Source organism: Schistocerca gregaria, chromosome 2 (genome assembly GCF_023897955.1).
Source record: "Schistocerca gregaria isolate iqSchGreg1 chromosome 2, iqSchGreg1.2, whole genome shotgun sequence".
Taxonomy (NCBI): domain Eukaryota; kingdom Metazoa; phylum Arthropoda; class Insecta; order Orthoptera; family Acrididae; genus Schistocerca; species Schistocerca gregaria.
In genome coordinates, this window is record NC_064921.1 from 715,475,755 (window position 1) to 715,496,785 (window position 21,031).

At 49.2% G+C, this 21,031-nt stretch overlaps 14 non-coding genes across 14 annotated transcripts; 8 read left to right on the top strand and 6 right to left on the bottom strand.

Annotated features, from left to right (window-relative positions):
* Window positions 1-339: 339 nt before the first annotated feature.
* Window positions 340-411, bottom strand: Trnap-cgg (transfer RNA proline (anticodon CGG)). Its single transcript has one exon. It is a non-coding gene; the product is annotated as a tRNA-Pro (tRNA).
* Window positions 412-632: 221 nt separating this feature from the next.
* Trnav-uac (transfer RNA valine (anticodon UAC)) lies at window positions 633-705 on the top strand. Its single transcript has one exon. It is a non-coding gene; the product is annotated as a tRNA-Val (tRNA).
* A 635-nt stretch (window positions 706-1,340) lies between these two features.
* Trnap-ugg (transfer RNA proline (anticodon UGG)) lies at window positions 1,341-1,412 on the bottom strand. The gene has a single exon. It is a non-coding gene; the product is annotated as a tRNA-Pro (tRNA).
* A 7,804-nt stretch (window positions 1,413-9,216) lies between these two features.
* Trnav-aac (transfer RNA valine (anticodon AAC)) lies at window positions 9,217-9,289 on the bottom strand. The gene has a single exon. It is a non-coding gene; the product is annotated as a tRNA-Val (tRNA).
* Window positions 9,290-10,318: 1,029 nt separating this feature from the next.
* Window positions 10,319-10,390, top strand: Trnap-ugg (transfer RNA proline (anticodon UGG)). The gene has a single exon. It is a non-coding gene; the product is annotated as a tRNA-Pro (tRNA).
* A 636-nt stretch (window positions 10,391-11,026) lies between these two features.
* Window positions 11,027-11,099, bottom strand: Trnav-uac (transfer RNA valine (anticodon UAC)). The gene has a single exon. It is a non-coding gene; the product is annotated as a tRNA-Val (tRNA).
* Window positions 11,100-11,320: 221 nt separating this feature from the next.
* On the top strand, window positions 11,321-11,392 carry Trnap-cgg (transfer RNA proline (anticodon CGG)). Its single transcript has one exon. It is a non-coding gene; the product is annotated as a tRNA-Pro (tRNA).
* A 1,796-nt stretch (window positions 11,393-13,188) lies between these two features.
* Trnap-ugg (transfer RNA proline (anticodon UGG)) lies at window positions 13,189-13,260 on the top strand. The gene has a single exon. It is a non-coding gene; the product is annotated as a tRNA-Pro (tRNA).
* A 930-nt stretch (window positions 13,261-14,190) lies between these two features.
* Window positions 14,191-14,262, top strand: Trnap-cgg (transfer RNA proline (anticodon CGG)). The gene has a single exon. It is a non-coding gene; the product is annotated as a tRNA-Pro (tRNA).
* Window positions 14,263-15,998: 1,736 nt separating this feature from the next.
* On the top strand, window positions 15,999-16,070 carry Trnap-ugg (transfer RNA proline (anticodon UGG)). Its single transcript has one exon. It is a non-coding gene; the product is annotated as a tRNA-Pro (tRNA).
* Window positions 16,071-16,705: 635 nt separating this feature from the next.
* On the bottom strand, window positions 16,706-16,778 carry Trnav-uac (transfer RNA valine (anticodon UAC)). Its single transcript has one exon. It is a non-coding gene; the product is annotated as a tRNA-Val (tRNA).
* A 221-nt stretch (window positions 16,779-16,999) lies between these two features.
* Window positions 17,000-17,071, top strand: Trnap-cgg (transfer RNA proline (anticodon CGG)). The gene has a single exon. It is a non-coding gene; the product is annotated as a tRNA-Pro (tRNA).
* Window positions 17,072-18,807: 1,736 nt separating this feature from the next.
* On the top strand, window positions 18,808-18,879 carry Trnap-ugg (transfer RNA proline (anticodon UGG)). The gene has a single exon. It is a non-coding gene; the product is annotated as a tRNA-Pro (tRNA).
* Window positions 18,880-19,514: 635 nt separating this feature from the next.
* Window positions 19,515-19,587, bottom strand: Trnav-uac (transfer RNA valine (anticodon UAC)). The gene has a single exon. It is a non-coding gene; the product is annotated as a tRNA-Val (tRNA).
* Between the last annotated feature and the right edge of the window lie 1,444 nt (window positions 19,588-21,031).

Sequence of the window (21,031 nt, forward strand, 5' to 3'; positions counted from 1 at the left end):
TTGTGATCGTCCTGCAAGTTGTGTCACATGTGGATCTCAGAGCTTAGCAGTTTCCGTGGTGTAGCGGTTATCACGTCTGCCTAACAGGCAGAAGGTCTCCGTTTCGATTCCGGGCGTAATCACTTTTTCGTCGCACTCAACAAGACACTTGCTACAATCTCTACTGTGAACATTTAAATCAATTTCAAACGTCCAACCACCAGGCTGCAGATGGCTCAAATGATACGTGAAACTCTTTCAGAACCGGCTACTTGGTTTTTGTGCTTACCTGGAGGGCAGGAAATGCGCGGAACAGCCGCCGGCATGCCGGTAGTCGCCACACGTTTGCACAAAACGCAAGGGCTCGTCCGGGATTTGAACCCGGGACCTCCTGCACCCGAAGCAGGAATCATACGACTAGACCAACGAGCCTTCTCGATGCACATGACTATCGCCTCCGTTCTTGGTATCACCGTGCAGAGCTGCTGCTCACCCAGCGTTCTCCCTGGCTGTTGCGGTTTGATTGTTTTTATCGTTGTCTTTTACTATAGCAACTTCTAGAATCGGACGGAGCTCGTAGCCGATGCCCTTGCTTACGCAGGAAAAATCTGTTGGAGCTACGGTTTTCCAGGTAGTACAACGGCAAAACCGTCGTTTCCGTGGTGTAGCGGTTATCACGTCTGCTTTACACGCAGAAGGTCCCCGGTTCGATCCCGGGCGGAAGCACGACTTTTTTTAAACCCGTTTTCGGATTCCATTTCCGAGATAACGTCACGTCTGCGTGTGCGGGATAATAAATGTCGTGTGCTACACCGATATCGCCTCATTTTTCTGTCAAATGCTCTTGCTCCCATAGTGCACCGGTATTCAGTAACTCAGAACGCTCGTAGCTCCATTCTGGCCTGCAAAATTTAGTATCCATTTCTTCAAGACTACTTCAAGTTCGCTTCATACTGGCTTTCCTGAGCTCTTTGCACTCGCCTTGTCACAACTCTGTTGAAGTGTGAACGTAACTAATAGTGAGAAACTCTTAACTACGCTCAGTCTTGTATCCCACTCTTTGGTTGACGTTGTCGCTAATCAGATGAAGGTAGACTGCTCCACGATTGAGCTTCGTCTCCACTCACGGTGCACACGTTCTGCAAAGACAACCTTTGTTTTCCGTTGCATGCAAGATTACTGTCGGCTCTTCTACAGAAATCGACCTATGTAATTTACTGGTATCAGATTCTTGCCATATCAAACGGTCCCTTCATGACCGTAGGGCCACACACAGCGTGCTGCGGCACGCATCTGTTCTTCATTGCAGAGCTACAAACGTGGGTGAGCTCCACCTACTCTTCAGCACGGTCAAAACGGTAGGGCTCGTCCGGGATTTGAACCCGGGACCTCCTGCACCCAAAGCAGGAATCATACCCCTAGACCAACGAGCCACTTGCCGGTGGCAGTGAAGGTAATCCCAAGCAGTCCAGCTCCGAGGAACACAAACTTTCATGTAAATCAGAAAGAAAAGCGCTTTCTGAAGGCAGCGCCCACCACTGATGGAAAGAATATTAAAGGCAATGAATGTAGAGTGAATAATTTCATCGCGCTCTGCAGATGAACAGACGGTGGTGTTTCACTTTCGTCATGTGCTTTCTTAGCATCAAGGGAAGGCAAATGCACTAAACAAAAGAACACCGGGAATCCGAAACACCAACTCATAACGAAAAGATAGCGGAATATACTGCAAGCAAAACTTCCAAACACGACTCCTGAAGGCGTCGGTGCCTTAAGAATTATTCCGTGCAGCAATGATCATCTACGAAGAGCCAACTGTATGTGTCGCTCCACCACGCAACTTTTTTTGATATCGTTTTACCTAAATTTCCATTACCTGTTCGTTACAAGAATACCGTGTGGCTTTCAACTGGTCTGCTTCGTCCAGCAGCGATAGTAGTAAGTAAACCGACCACAGTATCATTAAAAGTAGGTCAGACACAAAAGTCGGAGTTGCTCTGTAGCTCATGTTATTCTGCTTTCACATGCAATTGTATGGCTGGGAGTAGGGGCGTACTCCTGTAATGCAGGCGTCCGGGAGGCCGTTTCTGTGGGAGACATCTGGGAACAACTACAGACACGGCCGTTTCATTAGCTCAGGAACGACCGCGATGCTCTTATCGAGCTCTGCAGATTGACCGGACTGCAGTGCGGAATTTTCTGCTAGTGGTGGCTCGGGGTTAAGAGAAGTCGGGAGGTGTGAGCAAAACTACATCGGGAAACCGAAACAGACGACTCATAACGAAAAGATTGCGGAATGTACTGCAAAAGCAAACGTTGGAGAAGACGAACTCTGAAGCCGTCGGTGCTTTAACAATCATTCCGTGCAGCAACGATAATCTGGGAAGAGCGAAGGGTGGGTTCCGCTCGACCACACAACATATTTTATATAATGTTCTACTTGTTCTAAATTTGCGTTTCCAGATCATCAGTAAAATACTGTGTGATTTACACCTGGCTTGCTTCTTCCAAAAGCGATATTAAGAAATACATCGACTGCAACGTCATTAGGGGTCGCGGGTCCGGGCGCCGGCGCGCCAGCGGCGGCCTGTCGGGGCTGCTGGTGCCTCCATGTAGAGCTACCGCTGGGCCCGGGCTCCTTGCCGCTAACGAAGTGATTGCTTTTGGTGACATCATATGCAATAGCGACTGCGCGAATTGACGGTAGCTCGTACGGAAAGCAAGAGTAGCTGATGCTACCGAGGACTCGGCCGCGAGCTTGTCCGACGACTTCTTGGGCTCTTATTCGTGGTGGCATTCAGACAGGCAAGGGTGCTGTCGATTGTTGCGTACGAATGCGAAATACCTGCATTGTGTCTGGCGTGGGACCTGTTGTCTCGCGGTGCGCCTTTTGGCGTGGGCCAGTCCGCGCCGGCGCACCGTAAGGCACAGGGGTTCGCACTGGGGCGTATCGCTTCCAGTCGGACGTGCCCACAGGGGAAGTGATGCGTCATATATAGCCTCTCCTTCTCAAGTGGCTCTTTCCGCCTTCAAGTGGTGCCGGACGTTAAGCTCGGCATTTCTCGGGCTTGCCCGGGTGTGCCTTGCGACAAAAGGAAGAGCTGCGACCCAACCCGATGCGAAAGCGAAGGGTGCGTGGCACAGGGGGAGCTGTGTCGAGGGACGAACAGCTGTCCCTTTCTGTTCGCAGGGCCCAGACCAGCAGGATCCCTGCATGCCGGCGACTTCGTTCGTCGGCGTGGGATCGCGGCGCGAGTCGGCAAGGGCGCTTCGCCGCGCCCCTGGGTAACCGGGGCGTGTTCTGCCAAACCCAGGAGGTGGTGACACTGCCTGGGCCAGGTTAACTGGGTCCAGACCGCCGAACGTCTGGGGGACCGGCCCGCCACCTGAGTAGGAGTGGGTCCTTGGCCGAAGGGTGAAAACTTGGGCTAGTAGGCGGCGAAGGGCGAGAGGTGCATCCGCCTCTCCGGAGTGCGGGGTGTAGTTGCCGAGGAGCGTCGCGTGAAATCGCCGATGACGGAGCCATCGATGGGGACCAGTGCGCTGGCAACGGCGCGCTGAACCCGGCAGTTCGAGAGGGCCCTTGACCTTGGGGCGAGGTCGGTGGGCGAGCTGCAAGAAGTCCCCCCCCATGCCAGAGGAGCCGGTCCGGGGTAAGAGACGGGCTCCCACCTTTTTTATATCACTCGTAAATCATGGCGACGACAGATACGAGTGATTCGAGTGCGCCTCAACGTGCGTCTACTGCGCCTGATCCCTCTCCTCAGGACGAGCTGGGACAGGTCGAGAATGAGTCAGTTATGCAAAGACTTGCCAGAATAACTACGCTCATGGAGCAATCTGTAAAAAATGGCAAGATCAGCCAAGCCGGAATGTCAGCCATTAAAAATGAATTGGCAGCTTGGGCCATTGTCCATGCAAAACTAGAAGGTAGGCTCGAAGAATTAGTAAAAGAAAACAATAGACTAAGAAAGCAGCCAGTGAAAACTTGGGCGGCAGTGGCAGCGCAAGCTCCCACCAAGCCCAACACCACCAGAGAGACAATAAATAAGGTAACTAAGAGGCCAGATACGGCAGTCTTTTTGAGAACACTTCCTGGAGAAGACACAAGCATAAAGAAAATACAGGAGTTATTCACGAAAACCGTGGACCCTGTGAAGGAAAAAATAAAGATAAAGAGAATCAAACCGAGTAGGAACTCAGTCATCGTAGAAGTTGCCTCGGAAGAGGATAAAGAAAAGCTGCTGAAGAACCAAAAGCTGAACTCAGTGGTGAAATGTGAGCCACCAAGAAAAAGAAATCCTCTCGTCATACTTTATGACGTGCCATCTATTATGACGAATGAAGAGCTGTCAGAGACAATCAGGGCACAAAATTTTGAGCATCTAAGCGCTGAAGAATTTAATAATTGTTTTAAACTTAGATTTAAAACGGGTCCACGAGGTCGTGATGTTGTACATCATGTCGCTGAAGTGACAGCACAGATGTGGAAGAACATCACAACAATGGGCAGGATCTATGTTGGCTTCCATGCCATCAACACCAGAGACTATGTCGTGGTACCTCGTTGCCACAACTGTGGTGACCTGGACCACATTCTCAGGCTGTGCACCAGGGAGCCGGCGTGCACCAAGTGCGGAGAAAGTGGCCATAATCGTAAGGACTGTAAAGGTACACAAATCTGCATACCGTGCAAAAGCAGAGGGAAGAAGTCTTGCGGAGCTGTAGGTCGGAATTGCCCAACATACAGAATGTTGGAACAAAGATTAATCTCCAGAACTGATTATGGCTGAACTCGGCATACCGAACAGGATGCCGAAGCGCAAATCCCCGAGCAAGAGGAGGAGGGACGCCATGAGGGCAAGTAAATTCAAGTTATTTCTGAGGTCGCTTACGGGCGCCGGAAAACCTGAAACAACAGATATAGCCATTCAAACTGAGCCCCAATGGGTGAACATAGCAATACAAACAGATCTCCCTATAGCAGCAGCTCCCTCCTCTGAAAGCCGGGGAGCAGAGCCGATAAAACATCAGAAACGGCAAGGGCATCCTGCGGCCATAACAGTCTCTGAAAAGCAACAGAACAAGCATGAGAAACCGATTCAAGAAAATGAAGTAACTAGCTCCAGCATAAATTCCACTGAACAGAGTACTCCAGTGGTCAGATTGCCACCTGTGGATCCTGTGAGGGTCTACCCTAATTTAGAATATACTATGCAGCTAGCAAGACTTGAACAGCCGGCTACCCTGACCACAGCCCTGAGACATGTGGTTCGTGTAGGACATGAAGAAGGAAGAAGGGTAACCTTCTCGGTGATGGAGGCTGTTGACAGAATCCAACTAAAATCAGTGAATCTCCCCACCGACTTCGGAGCCCTGCGGGACCTGCTACGAAAAGTCTTCGAAAGGAGAGGGGAGAAATTCAACTTAGACGACATTTACGAGCAGGCAGTTCTAGCCAATGGAAGAATTGCATTTGACTGGTCTAAAACCTGGCCAAATGACCGCATACATACATACTTCCCTTGACGACAAAGCTTAACATAGGACAACTAAATACACATAACAGCCGACTCGTAATGCAGGAACTCCGAAGGGAGGTGGAGGAGAGGAGATTGGATGTGCTCTGTCTACAGGAGCCGTACTCCCAAGCTGGAAAGGTCGCTTTTGCTGCCGCAACATGGCAGGTAATTAGCAAAGGAGAAGTCCCGAAAGCGGCGATAATAATAACAAATAAGCTCCTGAGAGTCACCACGCTCTCTCAATTCACAACTACCCACTGCAACGTCGTGGAGTTGCAATCCCCAACCGGAATCGTCTTTATAATAAACATGTACTTTCAGTACAGTGATAATATTGAAACACACTTAGATCACCTAACGAGAGTGACCACGGCGTTGCGGGGGAGAAAGTTGATAATTACAGCTGACATAAATGCCAAATCCCCCCTGTGGTACAGTGGCACACGAGATGCAAATGGGGAGAAGGTAGAAGAATTTATTATGGCAACCCAACTTGTGGTGGCTAATAGGCCGGGCAATCCTCCTACCTACACGGCGGGAGGAAGACAAGGGACAAATATTGACATAACTCTAACAACACCGAATGTTACAAACATACTCCAAAATTGGAAGGTAATAGGGAATGCCACCACAAGCGACCATAATTTAATAACTTTCACCATAGGGGATAGAGAGTGCCGCTGGGCCATGGGGTGGGAATTGCAATATAACTTTAATAGAGCAGATTGGGAGCGGCTAGCGAGGGAGTGCGACATTCCTCCAATACCGGGAGGGGACGCACAACAAGATATAGACGTAAACGACAGAACTGACGACATAGTGACCGCCATAACTAGAGCGGTGAGGGCTGCTGTACCAACCAGGAGGAGGGCCATGGCGGCCTCTCCGTCACCATGGACGCCTGAACTAGAGGAATTGCGTCAGTCTGTCAGAAGGCTAAGGAGGTACTACCAGCGCAGTGTCGTCTGGCAAGAGAAACAAAGATGGCAGTTGCGGTATAGGGAGGCCAAGCAACAGTTCCAAAAGGAACTACGCGAGGTCAGGACACGGAGCTGGGAACGCTATGTGCTCAGTCAACTTGTGCTGGATCCATGGGGACTTCCCTACAAGTTAGTGAGGGAAAGAATCCGCTCTCCTATGGAGCTATCAACTGTCAGGCACGGGGGCGGGATGACGGAGTCCTGGCAGGAAACTGCTGGGGTCCTCCTCCAGTCCCTGTTGCCTGATGACTATGCGGACGGGGAAACTGAAGCACAGCGGCAACTGCGAGAGGAGGATCAAGTGCAATATAACAACGATGCAGCGGTCTACCCCTTCTCGGAAGAGGAGGTGGCGGCCCACATAAAATCTCTCAAAAGAGGGAAAGCTCCTGGGCCAGATGGCATTGTGGCGGAGGTGGTGCAATTCCTGGCCCCCCAGCTGGTTGCGCCATTAACGCATTTATACAATGAATGCCTAAGGCAACAACAGTTCCCAAGGAGATGGAAAAAGGCAAATGTTGTCATTATACAGAAAGGACAAGATAAAGATCCAGCGGAAGTGAAGTCATACAGGCCAATCTGCCTGTTGGACTTGCTTGGTAAATTATTTGAGAAGTTGCTGGCTGACAGACTGGCGGCACACAGAGTTTTGTGCGGGATGAGCAGCAGGCAATTCGGTTTCAGGCCGGGGCGATCGGCATCTGATGCAATCGCCCTAGCAGCCGAGGTCTGCGGCTCAACCCCGCATAAATACGTGGTGGGCATCATGGTGGACATCAGTGGCGCCTTTGACAACCTGTGGTGGCCTTCGCTCTTCTCCTGCTTGCGGGAGAAAGAGTGTCCAGGGCCGCTATATGGTTGCCTGAGGAGCTATTGCGAGGAACGAGAGGTCTGGCTATCATCCTCTAGCGAGAGAGTTAGTAAAGTGATCACGAAAGGATGTCCCCAGGGATCGGTCCTTGGACCGCTTTTTTGGGACATCCATATGGAGCCTTTATTGGACAATCTACAACAATGCGAGGATGTGCTAGAGGTGATAGCCTACGCAGATGACCTCCTCCTGTTGGTCGGTGGCCGGAGCCGAGAAGACATTGAACCTAAGATAGAAAGGGCCATAGACAAACTTCAACAGTGGTGCCACACCACCAAAATGACAGTCTCACCAAGTAAGTCAACTTACTTACTGCTGAAAGGACAACTAACCAGGAACCCGACAGTCAGGATCGACGGTTCACCAGTATTACGAAGACGTGACACACGATACTTAGGAGTCATCATTGATGAGAAATGGAACTTCGGGAGGCACATTGAAACCGTAACCCAAAAGGCCCTACAAATTCTAAATAACCTCATTTCCATAGGACATAAAAGATTTCACCTCCCTCCACACCTCATTAAACTATATCATAATAGTATCTTAACCTCAGTGGTGGGTTACGGCTCGGGAGTCTGGGCGCATAGACTCACGAGGGTTGTGCCTGCCATGGCAGTGAGAAGGGTGCAAAGAAGTATGATATTACGATCTGTGGGGGCTTATAGAACGTCTCCAGGGGGGGCCCTGTTAGTCATAATGGGGCTCTGCCCACTAGATATAAAGATAAGGGAGCAAGCAGCCTGCTATTGGGCAAAAAAGGGGAATCTAGGTAAAATTGAAGAGATTATGGGGGTGAGGGTGGCAAATAAGAGGGAAATTATGAAAAGGGGAGAAGAATTATGGCAGGGGACTTGGGAAACGGAGGAAACCGGACGTAGAACTTTTCAGTTCATTCCGGACGTGAGGGAACGCTTGCAAATGAAGTATTTTGAGCCAACAAAGGGATTGTTCCACTTTCTCACTGGACATGGACCCTACCCGACATACCTATGTCGGTTTGGGAAGAAGGCACCGCCAGCGTGTGACTGTGGCGTCCCGGAAGGTACTCCTGAACATGTGATCTACGAGTGTCCTCTCTTCAATGATGTTGCAGCCACACTCCGAGATAGACAACCAAACCAAGACACATACCAACTTCTGAGACGCGAAGATACCTTTCAACTGCTTAACACTCTGGCAAACGAGGTATCACGTAAGGTGTTGATGGAATATCTGAGGGACATGAATTAACATAAACTCAGAAATATACACCGATTTCGTCTAGATCCCTGTTCCCATACCGCCTGTGCGCGGACTGGCCGACTATCCATCATAGTTGGGATCCGCCGCGTGCAGGAATAGGGGGAGTAGGGGTCAACTCTACCAAAATGGAAAGCACCGGATTTGACTTAGGATAAGCCTAGTTTGTAGGAATTAGACTAGGATATTTACATTTAGGAAACTGCAGCGTAATAACATCTTGGCCTGCCCAGTGCCAGGGGCATGCTCTTCGGGTTTAGTTCGAAGAGCAAGGCAATTATCAGTAGGTTTATACTCTCTGCTGGCATATATGTGACGCTGCAGATATTAGAACTTAGTGATAAGAAGTAGTATTTAATTGTAGGTATAGACAATAATATTAGTAGTGCCCATTATTGTGAAACACCTGTAGCTCAGAATTAAGAGCTGCATATTTGTAATAATCATTGTATAATAATAAAGGCCCACTAATCAACTAAGGGAGTGGGTTATTATGTGTAATTATTATTGTCGTTGAAATAAAGATTAAAAAAAAGCAATCACTTCATTAGTGGCAAGGAGCCCGGGCCCAGCGGTAGCAGTAGATATTGTAGCAAGTGTCTTGTTGAGTGCGACGAAAAAGTGTTTCGACCCTGAATCGAACCGGGGACCTTCTGCGTGTTAGGCAAACGTGATAACCGCTACACCACGGAAACTGCTACGCTCTGAGCTCCTGAAGTGACACAACTTGTAGGACGATCGGAACTTTGGCGTAAAAATCACTTTGCGGAAACGCAAAATGCAGATATTTCGCATTCGTATGCAACAATCGACAGCACCCTTGCCCGTCTGAATGCCACCACGAATAAGAGCCCAAGAAGTCGTCGGAAATGCTCGCGGCCAAGTCCTCGGTAGCATCAGCTACTCTTGCTTTCCGTACGAGCTACCACAATTCGCGCAGTCGCTTTTACAAATGATGTCACCAAAAGCAATCACTTCGTTAGCGGCAAGGAGCCCGGGCCCAGCGGTAGCAGTAGCTCTACATGGAGGCACCAGCAGCCCCGACAGGCCGCCGCTGGCGCGCCGGCGCCCGGACCCGCGACCCCTAATGACGTTGCAGTCGATGTATTTCTTAATGTTGCTTTTGGATGAAGCAAGGCAGGGTTAAATCACACAGTATTTTACTGATGATCTGTAAACGCAATTTTAGGACAAGTAGAACATTATATAAAATTTGTTGTGTGGTCGAGCTGTACCCACCCTTCGCTCTTGAAAGCCACACGGTATTCTTGTAACAAACAGGTAAAGGAAGTTTAGGTAAAACAATATAAAAACAGGTTGCGTGGTGGAGCGACACATACAGTTGGCTCTTCGTAGATGATCATTGCTGCACGGAATAATTCTTAAGGCACCGACGCCTTCAGGAGTCGTGTTTGGAAGTTTTGCTTGCAGTATATTCCGCTATCTTTTCGTTATGAGTTGGTGTTTCGGATTCCCGGTGTTCTTTTGTTTAGTGCATTTGCCTTCCCTTGACACTGAGAAACCACATGACGAAAGTGAAACACCACCGTCTGTTCATCTGCAGAGCGCGATGAAATTATTCACTCTACATTCATTGCCTTTAATATTCTTGCCATCAGTGGTGGGCGCTGCCTTCAGAAAGCGCTTTTCTTCCTGATTTACATGAAAGTTTGTGTTCCTCGGAGGTGGACTGCTTGGGATTACCTTCACTGCTAGCAGCAGGTGGCTCGTTGTTCTAGGGGTATGACTCCTGCTTTGGGTGCAGGAGGTCCCGGGTTCAAATCCCGGACGAGCCCTACAGTTTTGACCGTGCTGAAGAGTAGGTGTAGCTCACCCACGTTTGTAGCTCTGCAATGAAGAAGAGATGCGTGTCGCAGCACGCTGTGTGTAGCCCTACGGTCATGAAGGGACCGTTTGATATGGCAAGAATCTGATACCAGTAAATTACATAGGTCGATTTCTGTAGAAGAGCCGACAGTAATCTTGCATGCAACGGAAAACAAAGGTTGTCTTTGCAGAACGTGTGCACCGTGAGTGGAGACGAAGCTCAATCGTGGAGCAGTCTACCTTCATCTGATTAGCGACAACGTCAACCAAAGAGTGGGATACAAGACTGAGCGTAGTTAAGAGTTTCTCACTATTAGTTACGTTCACGCTTCAACAGAGTTGTGACAAGGCGAGTGCAAAGAGCTCAGGAAAGCCAGTATGAAGCGAACTTGAAGTAGTCTTGAAGAAATGGATACTAAATTTTGCCGGCCGGAATGGGGCTACGAGCGTTCTGAGTTACTGAATACCGGTGCACTATGGGAGCAAGAGCATTTGACAGTAAAATAACGCGATATCGGTGTAGCATACGACATTTATTATCCCTGCATACGCAGACGTGACGTTATCTCGGAAATGGAATCCGAAAACGGGTTTAAAAGAAGTCGTGCTTCCGCCCGGGATCGAACCGGGGACCTTCTGCGTGTAAAGCAGACGTGATAACCGCTACACCACGGAAACGACGGTTTTGCCGTTGTACTACCTTGAAAACCGTAGTTCCAACAGATTTTTCCTGCGTAAGCAAGGGCATCGGCTACGAGCTCCGTCCGATTCTAGAAGTTGCTATAGTAAAAGACAACTATAAAAACAATCAAACCGCAACAGCCAGGGAGAACGCTGGGTGAGCAGTAGCTCTGCACGGTGATACCAAGAACGGAGGCGTTACTCATGTGCATCGAGAAGGCTCGTTGGTCTCGGGGTATGATCCCTGCTTCGGGTGCAGGAGGTCCCGGGTTCAAATCCCGGACGAGCCCTTGCGTTTCGTGCAAACGTGTGGCGACTACTGGCATGCCGGCGGCTGTTCCGCGCATTTCCAGCCCTCCAGGTAAGCACAAAAACCAAGTAGCCGCTTCTGAAAGAGTTTCATGTATCATTTGAGCCATCTGCAGCCTGGTGGTTGGACGTTTGAAATTGATTTAAATGTTCACAGTAGAGATTGTAGCAAGTGTCTTGTTGAGTGCGACAAAAATGTGTTTCCGCCCGGAATCGAACCGGTGACGTTCTGCGTGTTGGCAGACGTGATAACCGCTACACCACGGAAACTGCTACGCTGTGAGCTCCACATGTGACACAACATGAGGACGATCGCAACTTTGGCGTAAAAATCACTTTGCGGAAACGCACAATGCAGGAATTTCGCATTCGTACCTAACAATCGACAGCACCCTTGCCTGTCTGAATGCCACCATGAATAAGAGCCCAAGAAGTCGTCGGCAATGAACGCGGCCGAGTCCTCGGTAGCATCAGCTACTCTTGCTTTCCGTACGAGCTACCGTCAATTCGCGCAGTCGCTATTGCAAATGATGTCACCAAAAGCAATCACTTCGTTAGCGGCAAGGAGCCCGGGCCCAGCGGTAGCAGTAGCTCTACATGGAGGCACCAGCAGCCCCGACAGGCAGCCGCTGGCGCGCCGGCGCCCGGACCTGCGACCCCTAATGACGTTGCAGTCGATGTATTTCTTAATATCGCTTTTCGAAGAAGCAAACCAGGTGTAAATCACACAGTATTTTACTGATGATCTGGAAACGCAAATTTAGAACAAGTAGAACATTATATAAAATTTTGTTGTGTTGTCGAGCGGTACCCACCCTTCGCTCTTCCCAGATTATCGTTGCTGCACGGAATGATTGTTAAAGCAGCGACGGCTTCAGAGTTCGTCTTCTCCAACGTTTGCTTTTGCAGTACATTCCGCAATCTTTTCGTTATGAGTCGTCTGTTTCGGTTTCCCGATGTAGTTTTGCTCACACCTCCCGACTTCTCTTAACCCCGAGCCACCACTAGCAGAAAATTCCGCACTGCAGTCCGGTCAATCTGCAGAGCTCGATAAGAGCATCGCGGTCGTTCCTGAGCTAATGAAACGGCCGTGTCTGTAGTTGTTCCCAGATGTCTCCCACAGAAACGGCCTCCCGGACGCCTGCATTACAGGAGTACGCCCCTACTCCCAGCCATACAATTGCATTTGAAAGCAGAATAACATTAGCTACAGAGCAACTCCGATTTTTGTGTCTGACCTACTTCTAATGATACTGTGGTCGGTTTACTTACTACTATCGCTGCTGGACGAATCAGACCAGTTGAAAGCCACACGGTATTCTTGTAAAGAACAGGTAATGGAAATTTAGGTAAAACGATATCAAAAAAAGTTGCGTGGTGGAGCGACACATACAGTTGGCTCTTCGTAGATGATCATTGCTGCACGGAATAATTCTTAAGGCACCGACGCCTTCAGGAGTCGTGTTTGGAAGTTTTGCTTGCAGTATATTCCGGTATCTTTTCGTTATGAGTTGGTGTTTCGGATTCCCGGTGTTCTTTTGTTTAGTGCATTTGCCTTCCCTTGACACTGAGAAACCACATGACGAAAGTGAAACACCACCGTCTGTTCATCTGCAGAGCGCGATGAAATTATTCACTCTACATTCATTGCCTTTAATATTCTTGCCATCAGTGGTGGGCGCTGCCTTCAGAAAGCGCTTTTCTTCCTGATTTACATGAAAGTTTGTGTTCCTCGGAGGTGGACTGCTTGGGATTACCTTCACTGCTAGCAGCAGGTGGCTCGTTGGTCTAGGGGTATGATTCCTGCTTTGGGTGCAGGAGGTCCCGGGTTCAAATCCCGGACGAGCCCTACCGTTTTGACCGTGCTGAAGAGTAGGTGTAGCTCACCCACGTTTGTAGCTCTGCAATGAAGAAGAGATGCGTGCCGCAGCACGCTGTGTGTGGCCCTACGGTCATGAAGGGACGTTTGATATGGCAAGAATCTGATACCAGTAAATTACATAGGTCGATTTCTGTAGAAGAGCCGACAGTAATCTTGCATGCTACGGAAAACAAAGGTTGTCTTTGCAGAACGTGTGCACCGTGATTGGAGACGAAGCTCAATCGTGGAGCAGTCTACCTTCATCTGATTAGCGACAACGTCAACCAAAGCGTGGGATACAAGACTGAGCGTAGTTAAGAGTTTCTCACTATTAGTTACGTTCACACTTCAACAGAGTTGTGACAAGGCGAGTGCAAAGAGCTCAGGAAAGCCAGTATGAATCGAACTTTGAAGTAGTCTTGAAGAAATGGATACTAAATTTTGCCGGCCAGAATGGGGCTACGAGCGTTCTGAGTTACTGAATACCGGTGCACTATGGGAGTAAGAGCATTTGACAGTAAAATAACGCGATATCGGTGTAGCATACGACATTTATTATCCCTGCATACGCAGACGTGTCGTTATCTCGGAAAAGGAATCCGAAAACGGGTTAAAAAAAAGTCGTGCTTCCGCCCGGGATCGAAACGGGGACCTTCTGCGTCTTATGCAGGCGTGATAACCGCTACACCACGGAAACCACGGTTTTGCCGTTGTACTACCTGGAAAACCGTAGTTCCAACAGATTTTTCCTGCGTAAGCAAGGGCATCGGCTACGAGCTCCGTCCGATTCTAGAAGTTGCTATAGTAAAAGACAACGATAACAACAATCAAACCGCAACAGCCAGGGAGAACGCTGGGTGAGCAGTAGCTCTGCACGGTGATACCAAGAACGGAGGCGTTACTCATGTGCATCGAGAAGGCTCGTTGGTCTCGGGGTATGATCCCTGCTTCGGGTGCAGGAGGTCCCGGGTTCAAATCCCGGACGAGCCCTTGCGTTTCGTGCAAACGTGTGGCGACTACTGGCATGCCGGCGGCTGTTCCGCGCATTTCCAGCCCTCCAGGTAAGCACAAAAACCAAGTAGCCGCTTCTGAAAGAGTTTCATGTATCATTTGAGCCATCTGCAGCCTGGTGGTTGGACGTTTGAAATTGATTTAAATGTTCACCGTAGAGATTGTAGCAAGTGTCTTGTTGAGTGCGACAAAAATGTGTTTCCGCCCGGAATCGAACCGGTGACGTTCTGCGTGTTGGCAGACGTGATAACCGCTACACCACGGAAACTGCTACGCTGTGAGCTCCACATGTGACACAACTTGAGGACGATCGCAACTTTGGCGTAAAAATCACTTTGCGGAAACGCACAATGCAGGAATTTCGCATTCGTACCTAACAATCGACAGCACCCTTGCCTGTCTGAATGCCACCATGAATAAGAGCCCAAGAAGTCGTCGGCAATGAACGCGGCCGAGTCCTCGGTAGCATCAGCTACTCTTGCTTTCCGTACGAGCTACCGTCAATTCGCGCAGTCGCTATTGCAAATGATGTCACCAAAAGCAATCACTTCGTTAGACAGGCCGCCGCTGGCGCGCCGGCGCCCGGACCCGCGACCCCTAATGACGTTGCAGTCGATGTATTTCTTAATATCGCTTTTCGAAGAAGCAAGCCAGGTGTAAATCACACAGTATTTTACTGATGATCTGGAAACGCAAATTTAGAACAAGTAGAACATTATATAAAATTTTGTTGTGTTGTCGAGCGGTACCCACCCTTCGCTCTTCCCAGATTATCGTTGCTGCACGGAATGATTGTTAAAGCAGCGACGGCTTCAGAGTTCGTCTTCTCCAACGTTTGCTTTTGCAGTACATTCCGCAATCTTTTCGTTATGAGTCGTCTGTTTCGGTTTCCCGATGTAGTTTTGCTCACAGCTCCCGACTTCTCTTAACCCCGAGCCACCACTAGCCGAAAATTCCGCACTACAGTATGGTCTCTCTGCAGAGCTCGATAAGAGCATCGCGGTCGTTCCTGAGCTAATGAAAAGGCCGTATATGTAGTTGTTCCCAGATGTCTCCCACAGCAACGGCCTCCCGGACGCCTGCATTACAGGAGTACGCCACTACTCCCAGCCATACAATTGCATTTGAAAGCAGAATAACATTAGCTACAGAGCAACTCCGATTTTTGTGTCTGACCTACTTCTAATGATACTGTTGTCGGTTTACTTACTACTATCGCTGCTGGACGAATCAGACCAGTTGAAAGCCACACGGTATTCTTGTAAAGAACAGGTAATGGAAATTTAGGTAAAACGATATCAAAAAAAGTTGCGTGGTGGAGCGACACATACAGTTGGCTCTTCGTAGATGATCATTGCTGCACGGAATAATTCTTAAGGCACCGACGCCTTCAGGAGTCGTGTTTGGAAGTTTTGCTTGCAGTATATTCCGCTATCTTTTCGTTATGAGTTGGTGTTTCGGATTCCCGGTGTTCTTTTGTTTAGTGCATTTGCCTTCCCTTGACACTGAGAAACCACATGACGAAAGTGAAACACCACCGTCTGTTCATCTGCAGAGCGCGATGAAATTATTCACTCTACATTCATTGCCTTTAATATTCTTGCCATCAGTGGTGGGCGCTGCCTTCAGAAAGCGCTTTTCTTCCTGATTTACATGAAAGTTTGTGTTCCTCGGAGGTGGACTGCTTGGGATTACCTTCACTGCTAGCAGCAGGTGGCTCGTTGGTCTAGGGGTATGATTCCTGCTTTGGGTGCAGGAGGTCCCGGGTTCAAATCCCGGACGAGCCCTACCGTTTTGACCGTGCTGAAGAGTAGGTGTAGCTCACCCACGTTTGTAGCTCTGCAATGAAGAAGAGATGCGTGCCGCAGCACGCTGTGTGTGGCCCTACGGTCATGAAGGGACGTTTGATATGGCAAGAATCTGATACCAGTAAATTACATAGGTCGATTTCTGTAGAAGAGCCGACAGTAATCTTGCATGCTACGGAAAACAAAGGTTGTCTTTGCAGAACGTGTGCACCGTGATTGGAGACGAAGCTCAATCGTGGGGCAGTCTACCTTCATCTGATTAGCGACAACGTCAACCAAAGCGTGGGATACAAGACTGAGCGTAGTTAAGAGTTTCTCACTATTAGTTACGTTCACACTTCAACAGAGTTGTGACAAGGCGAGTGCAAAGAGTTCAGGAAAGCCAGTATGAAGCGAACTTGAAGTAGTCTTGAAGAAATGGATACTAAATTTTGCCGGCCAGAATGGGGCTACGAGCGTTCTGAGTTACTGAATACCGGTGCACTATGGGAGTAAGAGCATTTGACAGTAAAATAACGCGATATCGGTGTAGCATACGACATTTATTATCCCTGCATACGCAGACGTGACGTTATCTCGGAAAAGGAATCCGAAAACGGGTTTAAAAAAAGTCGTGCTTCCGCCCGGGATCGAAACGGGGACCTTCTGCGTGTAAAGCAGGCGTGATAACCGCTACACCACGGAAACGACGGTTTTGCCGTTGTACTACCTGGAAAACCGTAGTTCCAACAGATTTTTCCTGCGTAAGCAAGGGCATCGGCTACGAGCTCCGTCCGATTCTAGAAGTTGCTATAGTAAAAGACAACGATAACAACAATCAAACCGCAACAGCCAGGGAGAACGCTGGGTGAGCAGTAGCTCTGCACGGTGATACCAAGAACGGAGGCGTTACTCATGTGCATCGAGAAGGCTCGTTGGTCTCGGGGTATGATCCCTGCTTCGGGTGCAGGAGGTCCCGGGTTCAAATCCCGGACGAGCCCTTGCGTTTCGTGCAAACGTGTGGCGACTACTGGCATGCCGGCGGCTGTTCCGCGCATTTCCAGCCCTCCAGGTAAGCACAAAAACCAAGTAGCCGCTTCTGAAAGAGTTTCATGTATCATTTGAGCCATCTGCAGCCTGGTGGTTGGACGTTTGAAATGGATTTAAATGTTCACCGTAGAGATTGTAGCAAGTGTCTTGTTGAGTGCGACAAAAATGTGTTTCCGCCCGGAATCGAACCGGTGACGTTCTGCGTGTTGGCAGACGTGATAACCGCTACACCACGGAAACTGCTACGCTGTGAGCTCCACATGTGACACAACTTGAGGACGATCGCAACTTTGGCGTAAAAATCACTTTGCGGAAACGCACAATGCAGGAATTTCGCATTCGTACCTAACAATCGACAGCACCCTTGCCTGTCTGAATGCCACCATGAATAAGAGCCCAAGAAGTCGTCGGCAATGAACGCGGCCGAGTCCTCGGTAGCATCAGCTACTCTTGCTTTCCGTACGAGCTACCGTCAATTCGCGCAGTCGCTATTGCAAATGATGTCACCAAAAGCAATCACTTCGTTAGACAGGCCGCCGCTGGCGCGCCGGCGCCCGGACCCGCGACCCCTAATGACGTTGCAGTCGATGTATTTCTTAATATCGCTTTTCGAAGAAGCAAGCCAGGTGTAAATCACACAGTATTTTACTGATGATCTGGAAACGCAAATTTAGAACAAGTAGAACATTATATAAAATTTTGTTGTGTGGTCGAGCGGTACCCACCCTTCGCTCTTCCCAGATTATCGTTGCTGCACGGAATGATTGTTAAAGCAGCGACGGCTTCAGAGTTCGTCTTCTCCAACGTTTGCTTTTGCAGTACATTCCGCAATCTTTTCGTTATGAGTCGTCTGTTTCGGTTTCCCGATGTAGTTTTGCTCACAGCTCCCGACTTCTCTTAACCCCGAGCCACCACTAGCCGAAAATTCCGCACTGCAGTCTGGTCTATCTGCAGAGCTCGATAAGAGCATCGCGGTCGTTTCTGAGCTAATGAAAAGGCCGTATCTGTAGTTGTTCCCAGATGTCTCCCACAGCAACGGCCTCCCGGACGCCTGCATTACAGGAGTACGCCCCTACTCCCAGCCATACAATTCCATTTGAAAGCAGAATAACATGAGCTACAGAGCAACTCCGACTTTTGTGTCTGACCTACTTTTAATGATACTGTGGTCGGTTTAGTTACTACTATCGCTGCTGGGCGAAGCAGAACAGTTGAAAGCCACACGGTATTCTTGTAAAGAACAGGTAATGGAAATTTAGGTAAAACGATATCAAAAAAAGTTGCGTGGTGGAGCGACACATACAGTTGGCTCTTCGTAGATGATCATTGCTGCACGGAATAATTCTTAAGGCACCGACGCCTTCAGGAGTCGTGTTTGGAAGTTTTGCTTGCAGTATATTCCGCTATCTTTTCGTTATGAGTTGGTGTTTCGGATTCCCGGTGTTCTTTTGTTTAGTGCATTTGCCTTCCCTTGACACTGAGAAACCACATGACGAAAGTGAAACACCACCGTCTGTTCATCTGCAGAGCGCGATGAAATTATTCACTCTACATTCATTGCCTTTAATATTCTTGCCATCAGTGGTGGGCGCTGCCTTCAGAAAGCGCTTTTCTTCCTGATTTACATGAAAGTTTGTGTTCCTCGGAGGTGGACTGCTTGGGATTACCTTCACTGCTAGCAGCAGGTGGCTCGTTGGTCTAGGGGTATGATTCCTGCTTTGGGTGCAGGAGGTCCCGGGTTCAAATCCCGGACGAGCCCTACCGTTTTGACCGTGCTGAAGAGTAGGTGTAGCTCACCCACGTTTGTAGCTCTGCAATGAAGAAGAGATGCGTGCCGCAGCACGCTGTGTGTGGCCCTACGGTCATGAAGGGACGTTTGATATGGCAAGAATCTGATACCAGTAAATTACATAGGTCGATTTCTGTAGAAGAGCCGACAGTAATCTTGCATGCTACGGAAAACAAAGGTTGTCTTTGCAGAACGTGTGCACCGTGATTGGAGACGAAGCTCAATCGTGGAGCAGTCTACCTTCATCTGATTAGCGACAACGTCAACCAAAGCGTGGGATACAAGACTGAGCGTAGTTAGGAGTTTCTCACTATTAGTTACGTTCACACTTCAACAGAGTTGTGACAAGGCGAGTGCAAAGAGCTCAGGAAAGCCAGTATGAAGCGAACTTGAAGTAGTCTTGAAGAAATGGATACTAAATTTTGCAGGCCAGAATGGAGCTACGAGCGTTCTGAGTTACTGAATACCGGTGCACTATGGGAGCAAGAGCATTTGACAGTAAAATAACGCGATATCGGTGTAGCATACGACATTTATTATCCCTGCATACGCAGACGTGACGTTATCTCGGAAATGGAATCCGAAAACGGGTTTAAAAAAAGTCGTGCTTCCGCCCGGGATCGAACCGGGGACCTTCTGCGTGTAAAGCAGACGTGATAACCGCTACACCACGGAAACGACGGTTTTGCCGTTGTACTACCTGGAAAACCGTAGTTCCAACAGATTTTTCCTGCGTAAGCAAGGGCATCGGCTACGAGCTCCGTCCGATTCTAGAAGTTGCTATAGTAAAAGACAACGATAACAACAATCAAACCGCAACAGCCAGGGAGAACGCTGGGTGAGCAGTAGCTCTGCACGGTGATACCAAGAACGGAGGCGTTACTCATGTGCATCGAGAAGGCTCGTTGGTCTCGGGGAATGATCCCTGCTTCGGGTGCAGGAGGTCCCGGGTTCAAATCCCGGACGAGCCCTTGCGTTTCGTGCAAACGTGTGGCGACTACTGGCATGCCGGCGGCTGTTCCGCGCATTTCCAGCCCTCCAGGTAAGCACAAAAACCAAGTAGCCGCTTCTGAAAGAGTTTCATGTATCATTTGAGCCATCTGCATCCTGGTGGTTGGACGTTTGAAATGGATTTAAATGTTCACCGTAGAGATTGTAGCAAGTGTCTTGTTGAGTGCGACAAAAATGTGTTTCCGCCCGGAATCGAACCGGTGACGTTCTGCGTGTTGGCAGACGTGATAACCGCTACACCACGGAAACTGCTACGCTGTGAGCTCCACATGTGACACAACTTGAGGACGATCGCAACTTTGGCGTAAAAATCACTTTGCGGAAACGCACAATGCAGGAATTTCGCATTCGTACCTAACAATCGACAGCACCCTTGCCTGTCTGAATGCCACCATGAATAAGAGCCCAAGAAGTCGTCGGCAATGAACGCGGCCGAGTCCTCGGTAGCATCAGCTACTCTTGCTTTCCGTAAGAGCTACCGTCAATTCGCGCAGTCGCTATTGCAAATGATGTCACCAAAAGCAATCACTTCGTTAGCGGCAAGGAGCCCGGGCCCAGCGGTAGCAGTAGCTCTACATGGAGGCACCAGCAGCCCCGACAGACCGCCGCTGGCGCGCCGGCGCCCGGACCCGCGACCCCTAATGACGTTGCAGTCGATGTATTTCTTAATATCGCTTTTCGAAGAAGCAAGCCAGGTGTAAATCACACAGTATTTTACTGATGATCTGGAAACGCAAATTTAGAACAAGTAGAACATTATATAAAATTTTGTTGTGTGGTCGAGCGGTACCCACCCTTCGCTCTTCCCAGATTATCGTTGCTGCACGGAATGATTGTTAAAGCAGCGACGGCTTCAGAGTTCGTCTTCTCCAACGTTTGCTTTTGCAGTACATTCCGCAATCTTTTCGTTATGAGTCGTCTGTTTCGGTTTCCCGATGTAGTTTTGCTCACAGCTCCCGACTTCTCTTAACCCCGAGCCACCACTAGCCGAAAATTCCGCACTGCAGTGTGGTCTATCTGCAGAGCTCGATAAGAGCATCGCGGTCGTTTCTGAGCTAATGAAAAGGCCGTATATGTAGTTGTTCCCAGATGTCTCCCACAGCAACGGCCT